An 8,267-nucleotide genomic window follows, 5' to 3' on the forward strand; every position below is an offset into this window, starting at 1 on the left:
ACTATTGGAGATTTGTCATGGATTTAGATTTTATGGAATCCACCAAACTATTGAAAAATTTTATAAATCAATTTTAAAAAATATATATATAAAAAAATAATTTTTATCCTCTAAATTATTAGAGGATTACTTCAAATTAACTCCTACCAAACTATTAGGAGACTTAATGAAATTCTCAAAAGTTTTAACAAATCTTTTTATAATAAAATCTCACCAAACAATTAAGAGATCTACATTAAAGTAAGTTCTACCAAACTATTAGGAGACTTTACTAATTTTTTTTGATAAAATATTATAATGAATCCGACGACGAAACCCTTTCAAAATGGGACACTAGTCTTCATGAATACTTTAGAGGTGAGAGAATCATCTTAAAATTGCTACCAAACTATTGGGACAATCAATATTTAACATTTTGGTAAAAGCATAAACATTTTTTAAGGCTTGAATAATTTGAAATCAAATTGGTACCATCTTTTGATAGGCCCTATAAAGGTGCCATAACCTTCATCATACATAACCGTACTCTCGAACCTAAACTCTAGTTTCGTAGATCAAATTTGATTAGGTGGTCAATCATGCCTTAACAAAAAAGATTGGTGGCAACTCCTCTAATCCATGTCTAGTAGTAGATCAACGGATCTATATGTTATGAAAATTTGGTGACTCCATAAGGGACATCAAGAGTCAAGCCAGTGAATGATTCCTTATTATCCAAGCCTTGCTTAATAAATTTAGGATTATTTTCTCTTTTTCCTATTTACTTTCTTTTTATACTTATTTATTTATTTATTGTATATATCTGCCATTCATTTGCATGTACATAAAATAAAGCTCTTCACCCAAGCTCTACCTTTAAGAGTAAGTGAAGTACCTAAGTCCTCATGAGATTTCATGTCTCCGCATAATCCTGCGAAACACTCCCACTCAAATTAAACCCTTTTTGCTTGAAACCTATGATAGTCAAGGATCGAGATGCCTCACTAATCTGAAATGGACAATGATGTAAGAAACAATTTGGAAACCTTTTAAAAGTAATCCAAACCACATATAGTTAACTTTATGAGCCTAATCATAGGTAGAGCTATGTCATTCCACCCTTTACAGTTAACCCAAAATTTAGGATCATGCCATTAGTTTACTTGCTTTATAGTGTTTATGACTAACCAATTTTCTTATCTTGTTTATTTCTTTTCTTATTGTTTATATTCATAAACATACATGTATTGCATTACATTCATTCATGATCGTTTATTCATTATGTCAAATCATGTCAAGGTCACTTATTCTAGATTGTGGTACCAAGGTGTGAAAATAGCTTAACATTAGTATTACACTCAAGCTAAGGCTAAAAAGATGGATTAGGATAATGCAAACCACTTTGAAATGTTGGAAAAAGCTCAGGAGATAATGGAAGAAAAGTTAAGTAAGATCCTTGAAGCTTTAGAAAAGATGAACAAAGGAAAATAGGTAGAATAAGATACCTCACATAAAGATATTGAATCACTATACCCTCTAGGTTTTAGTCCACATCAGACCCAACCCACTCCAAGCTTTTAACCATAGCAAATCATGTTCTCAAATTACAATCAAAGGAATGTTTAGAGCTATACCAATCTTGTTTTCGCTGAAAGGATAGATGAACTCATCCAGATTCCTAAAATGGATGAGACAAAAGAAAAAGTGAAGTTGCAAACAACTACACCATTAGAAGACTCTAAGATCAATCAAGCCATAAGCATGATTGAAGAAAGATTATAGGCCATGGAAGGTATTAATTTTTATGGATCTATGGATGTTGTCAACCTTTGTTTGGTGCCAAATGTGACTATTCCTTCGAAATTCAAAATGTCAGAGTTTGAGAAATACGACGATACTAAATATCCCATTACACATGTCAGAATGTATTATCGTAAGATGGCAACACATTTTAGCAATGAGAAATTACTCATGCATGTGTTTCAAGATAGCTTAATTGGCTCTGCTACAAGATGGTATGTTTAGTTAGATAGGACTCGCATAAGATCATGAAAAGATTTGACTTGATCTTTCATGAATCAATATCATCACATTATCAATATGGCCCCAGATCACCTTTCATTACAAGGAATGGAGAAGAAAATATCTGAGTCTTTCAAGGAATATGCCCAAAAGTGACGACATATAACTGCTCAAGTGCAGCCATCCTTAATTGAAAAAGAAATGATAGTTTTGTTTGTAAGCACTTTAAAGTTACCTTATTATAAAAAGATGATAGGGAATGCAACAAACAACTTTTTTGATATAGTGATCTCATGAGAGATTATTGAAAATGCCATCAAGAGTGGCAAGCTTGAGGAAGAAAAGATTGACAGTGCCAAGAAAGGTGGGATGCCTAAGAGAGAAGAGGATAAAGCTTAAGTGATGAGTTTTAAGGGGCAACAACCTAGAAATTATGCTTTATATCCACCATATGTTCATCTTGCTTACTATCCAATAGCCAATAACGTTGCACAAATTCCTTACCAGCCTTATTTCCTAATCGTGAACAACATCGCTTTAGGTCCTCATCAATCAACTTTTCAAGCACCTACATATAGGCCTAATCCTGTTACTATACTAGTTCCAAGGCCTAGCAATCAAGTGAATGGTTTAGAAAGATCCATGAGCAATTAAGAGAAAGCTCACTTTGATCCTATTTCCATAACCTATATTGAGCTATTTTCAAAATTGGTTAAGAATAACCTAGTATCCCTAGTCCTTTTGGAACCATTAAAACCACCTTATCCTAAATGGTATAATGTTAATGCCACATGTGACTACCATAATGGGAATGTGGGTCACTTTATAGAAATCTGCCCTACTTTCAAGCATAAGGTGTAAAGTTTGATTCAAGTAGACTTTATGAGCTTCAATGAATCAGGAGAGCTAAATATCCTTAAAGGCCCTTTACCCAATCACCTAGGGGCATGACGTTAGAAAGGCTAATTAGAACTGATTATTATTTCTTGAGAATATGGATTTCTTTTATGTACTTAGATTTCATCTTATTTTTTATCATTTTAATAAAAGTGACAGATATGATACATTTTCATGACATTACCCTTTTATGTGAATTATCATTATTTATTTTTACCTTCTTATACCTTTTTTTCATATCCATTTTTTTGATTCCAAATAATGAATATTCAAACAATCATAATGATAATTCAAGATTTAATTTTGAAAACATCATTCATGATGATGTACTTGATAGATGCAAATTGTTGATTCATTAGAACTATTGAATAAGAAAGAGATAAATATGGTCAAGACTCTTAAAAGGGATGCAACACATGATCTTTGCAATTATTCATTCACAAATAAGCTGTTGATCAGTAAATGTTCTTTATTAAGAATGTTCATGTTCAAAATGAGAAATGGCCATCTTTTTTCTATCCATAAAAAAAAAAGGAGCAAAATTATCCTTTGCTACCCCATTTGAGCCTATTGAAAATTTTTTTTGAGAAACCCTAACCAAAGATCACCCCTACACTAGGGGCAAAGTTGGAAAAGCTTGTTTATCCTTAGTGATTTCATGGGCAAACCCTGTGGTGCTCAAACTTTTCTTGAAAAATGATGAAAAAAAAAGAAAAGAAAAAAAAAGAAAAAAAATGAAGAAGAAATTCAGAAGGCAAAATGCCAATGTAATCTACATGGAAAAAATGATTCTTGGTTTGATAACCCTTTAAATACAATTTAGACCTGTTTCATCTATTTCTTTCAAACCTTTTACCCTAACCTACATTACACCCCTTAAAAGTCCATTTTGATTGAACATGAATACTCGATTTGAAGAATCATGAATTGAATTAGGGCGGGTTTGCCATTAGATTGTTTGAAGATTTGATCAAAGTGTCACTAATGGATCAGAGGATAAATGGGAAAAATGTGTTAAATTAAAAAAAATTGTAAAAAAAAATAAAAACAAAAAAAATAAAAAAAAACAAAAAATAAAAAATGAAACAAGAAGAATAAGAAAACAAAGAAAAAGAAGAAAAAGAGAGAAAAAGAAAACTTAAACTAAAAACCTGAAAGGGTAGTTTAAGTAAAGATGAAAACTCAAAAAAATAACTTCATACAAAGGTCCCAAGAATGAGGATGATGATTAGCTCAAAGACTGAAGATATTAATGGAATATGTTTTCAAAAGATGATGCTGAGTTTGAGTTCAAAATTGTCTAAACAATCGCTATTTTGAATGTTAATATCCTATTTGAATGAATCGTAGCATTTTGCTTTTGTGCACCATTGAGTTGTTCTTGGCCATACCTTTTGTTCTTTCAATAATAAAAACCTATTTTTCTTATCATTTAACAAATGAGCATTCCTTGAATGAACCAAAGAATTGTATCATGTTTGTCACTGATTTGAATGATGGCAAATAAATAAATGACATTTTTCATAAAGAGTTTTCCATTCTCTTAAAAGAAATCCAATATGAGATAAATGAAAGAAGCATGAGAAAATATTTACAAGGAGGCAAACAAGGTGATTCAATAATGAGTTCAATAATAGATTGGTTGACACGACTTATAAGTCATGACCAGATGAGAAGAAAAACATAGATCAGTTAACAGAACTTGTCTTGAGAATTAATACTGAGAAGCCAAGAAAGACTGGTAGCATCTTGAGACCTTGTCACCATAATTGAAATTTCATGACATCAACATTACATACATTGTGTTATATTTGCATCCTAGATAGGGCATACATTCATATCATTGCATATTCATTCATCATAGGTTCTAATCCTGGCTCGATTCGGATCATCTTTAAGACTTATGACATTGTTCTAGTAATCTGATCTCAACTCAGTCCAGATCATTTTCCTAGCTCATGGCATCGTCCTGATCATTCATCCTCGACCTTGACTCAATCTTGGTTACTTTTAGACTCATGACATTGTCCCAGTCATCCGATCTTGGCTAGGTCCAAATCATTTTCTTGACTCATGGCATTGTCCCATTCATTCATCTATGACCTCAACTCGATCTTGATCATTTTCAGACTTGTAGCATCATTCCAGTCATTCGATCTCGACTTGGTCTAGATCATTTTCCTAACTCGTGACATCATCTCGATCACTCATCTACGACCTTGACTCAATCTTGGTCATTTTTAGACTCGTGACATCATCCCAATCATTCAATCTCAGTTTAGTCCAGATCATTTTTCTAACTCACAGTTTTATCCCGGTTAGTCATCTTCAACCTCGACTTGGTCCTAGCCACTTTATCTTTTAGACTTGCAGCATCATTTTGGTTATAAGATCTCGATTCAATCCAGATCATTTTTTTAACTTGCGACTCAATTCGGGTCAACTGTTTGATCGCAGCTCAGTCCAGATCATTTTTTAGACTTGTGGTTTTATCCTGGTCATTCGATCTCAGTTCAGTCCACATCATTTTTTTGACTTGTGGCTCCGTCCTAATTATTCCATCTTGGCTCAGTTCAAATCATTTTCTTGACCTGTGGTTCAATCTTGGTTACTCATTTTAATATCAGCTCAACCTAGATCATCTTTTTGACCTCTATGAAACTTGAAATCTTGTCAATATTTCATTCTTGCCAATCTAAAAGTCCTTATGAACTTGAAATCTTTGCAAATCTAAAACATTTGCAAAACTTGGAATCTTGCTAATCTTTTATTCTTGTGAATATGAAAGTCCATGCGAACCTAAAATCTTTAAAATCTGAAACTTTTACAAAACTTGAAATCTTGCAAATATTCCTTTCTTGCGAATCTGAAGGTCCTTGTGAACTTGAAATCTTTGTGAATCCAGAACCTCTACTAAACTTGGAATCTTGTGAATCTTTCATTCTTGCAAATCCAAAAACTTTAGGAATCTTGAATCTTTGCAATTTTGTTAAACTTGGAATATTAGGATCTTTCAACTTTTGTTATGGAACTTTACAAATTTTTTAATGTCTAAATTATGAATCTTTGGATTTAGAGTTGAAATTTTGAACTTTATTTTTTTGACCTGTGTTTCAATCCTGATCACCTATTTTGATCTCACCTCAGTCTAGATCATTTTATTTTTTGTTTTATAGTTCAATCTCGATCATTTTGGCATAATTTGATCACTTCTTAAAGGCTTTCAAATCTGAACAAAATGGATATCTTTTGTCTTTTTGCAATTCTTGTTCCATAGAAAATACACAAAAAAGGGCAACTGTAAACACCCTATTTTGTCCAAAAATATTTTTTTGGAATTGAAAACAAGCTTTAACCGTAATTAGAGATTTTTGGAATTTAATTCTAGAATCAATTCGCATTAAAATGATGTTTAGAGACTTTTGAGATTTAATTCCATAATCAATTAGCATTAAAAATGATGGGGAGATATTTTTGGGATTTAATTTCAGAATCAATTCTCATTAAAAATGAAAATAAAACAAAATTATAGATGTAAAAGGAATTGATTGAGTATGAATTCCTATATAAATTTGTGATCAAAGCAAAGGGGGAAGATTGGAAAAAGAAAGATTATATAGAAACTCTTGAGAGAAAAAGAGAGAAATTTGTTTAGCAACCAAGAGGTTTTAGATTCTAGGTTTGGTTTATTTAGATTTTCTAGAATTGGGATTTGGTGTTTTTGGGTTTGAATTTCTGTAGGGTTTTGCATCTAAGGATTTTGAGGTTTAGTTTTCTAGAGAATTTGTTAGGTTTCTAAAATTTCTTTATCGATTTTTTGGATTTATTCGTCCATTTCTAAATATGAATTAGAGAGAAGATAGAAGAATAATCATTTTAGAAAGAGAGGTATAGTTAAACACTTGTGAAGAAAAGCTTGAAATTTGAGGCACCTAGATCTTTGTGTTTTACCATGCATAACCCGATTCGATCGTAGGCTTTTCTTTTTTCATTGTTATTTTTATTTTATCATTTTATGTTTTAAGTTTTTTTATTTCATTTTTATTATTTATTATATTTTGTTGATTTTTTAAGCAATTTATTATTTATTAAATATTTTATAAAAATTCTTTTTATTATTTTATTTTTGAAAAATAGTAAAAAAATCTTTTCAAATAAATTCATGAATCCCACCAAACTATTGGAGAATTTTCATGGATTTAGATTTTATGGAATCCACCAAACTATTGGAAAATTTCATAAATCAATTTTCAAAAAAAAAAAGAAAAAATATAAAAAAATAATTTTTATCCTTTAAACTATTAGAAGATTATTTCAAATTAAGTCATACCAAACTATTAAGAGACTTAATGAAATTTTCAAAAGTTTTAACAAATCTTTTTACAATAAAATCTCACTAAACTTTTGAAAGACCTGCTTTAAAGTAAGTCCTACCAAACTATTGAGAGACTTTACTAATTTTTTTTAATAAAATATTATAATGAATCTAATGATGGAGCCCCTTCAGAGTGGGACACTAGTCTCCATGAATCTCCTGAGGTGAGAGAATCATCTTAAAATTGCTACCAAACTGTTGGGATAATTTTAAGACTAATTTTCAATATTTAACATTTTGGTAAAAGCATAAACATTTTTTTGGGCTTGGATAATTTGAAATTAAACTGGTACCATCATAACCTTCCTCACATGTAATCGTACTCCCGAACCTAAACTCTGGTTTCGTAGATCAAATTTGATTAGGTGGCCAATGACACCTTAACAAAAAAGATTCATGGTGACTCTTCTAATCCATGTTTAGCTGTAGGTCTATAGATTTATATGTTATGATAATGAGCAGTTATACATACAATCCTGTTAGCCATTTCTTCAGTTGCTTCATTTGTAAATGATCTCTCCTTTTGTATATGTCCTTGTTCCCATATATCCCATCTAGAAACTTCGGTGCCAAAGCTAGATGATTCCTAATAAATTAATGCTATATAAGAATAAGAATCTATTAAATGAATGTTCATAAATATTCATTTATGAGTATAAAAAAAGTGTATAAATACTTAGAAGCTCATACTTGACATTTGTATAACCCTTTCTCGATGTCTGATGGTGATATACTTGTTTGGCCTGAATGTTCTTTTGTTCTTCTTTGATTTTCTAAAAAAAAAAGAAATTATGTTAATCACATATTAAGATATCAAATATATTACATAAAATCTTATAAACAATTTTTTGTAATGACTATGTGCATTGAGAATTCTTCTGATAGCTGATCTCAAACAAAATTCATCCAATCTTGATAACTTATAACATTTACATATGACAAAGGTGGAATAGCCAAGATATCATTAAGATCAACGAATGGTAAAATATATTAG

The sequence above is a fragment of the Durio zibethinus genome, chromosome 2, assembly GCF_047325235.1.
Source record: "Durio zibethinus cultivar Kanyao isolate XHJ-2024 chromosome 2, ASM4732523v1, whole genome shotgun sequence".
NCBI lineage: Eukaryota > Viridiplantae > Streptophyta > Magnoliopsida > Malvales > Malvaceae > Durio > Durio zibethinus.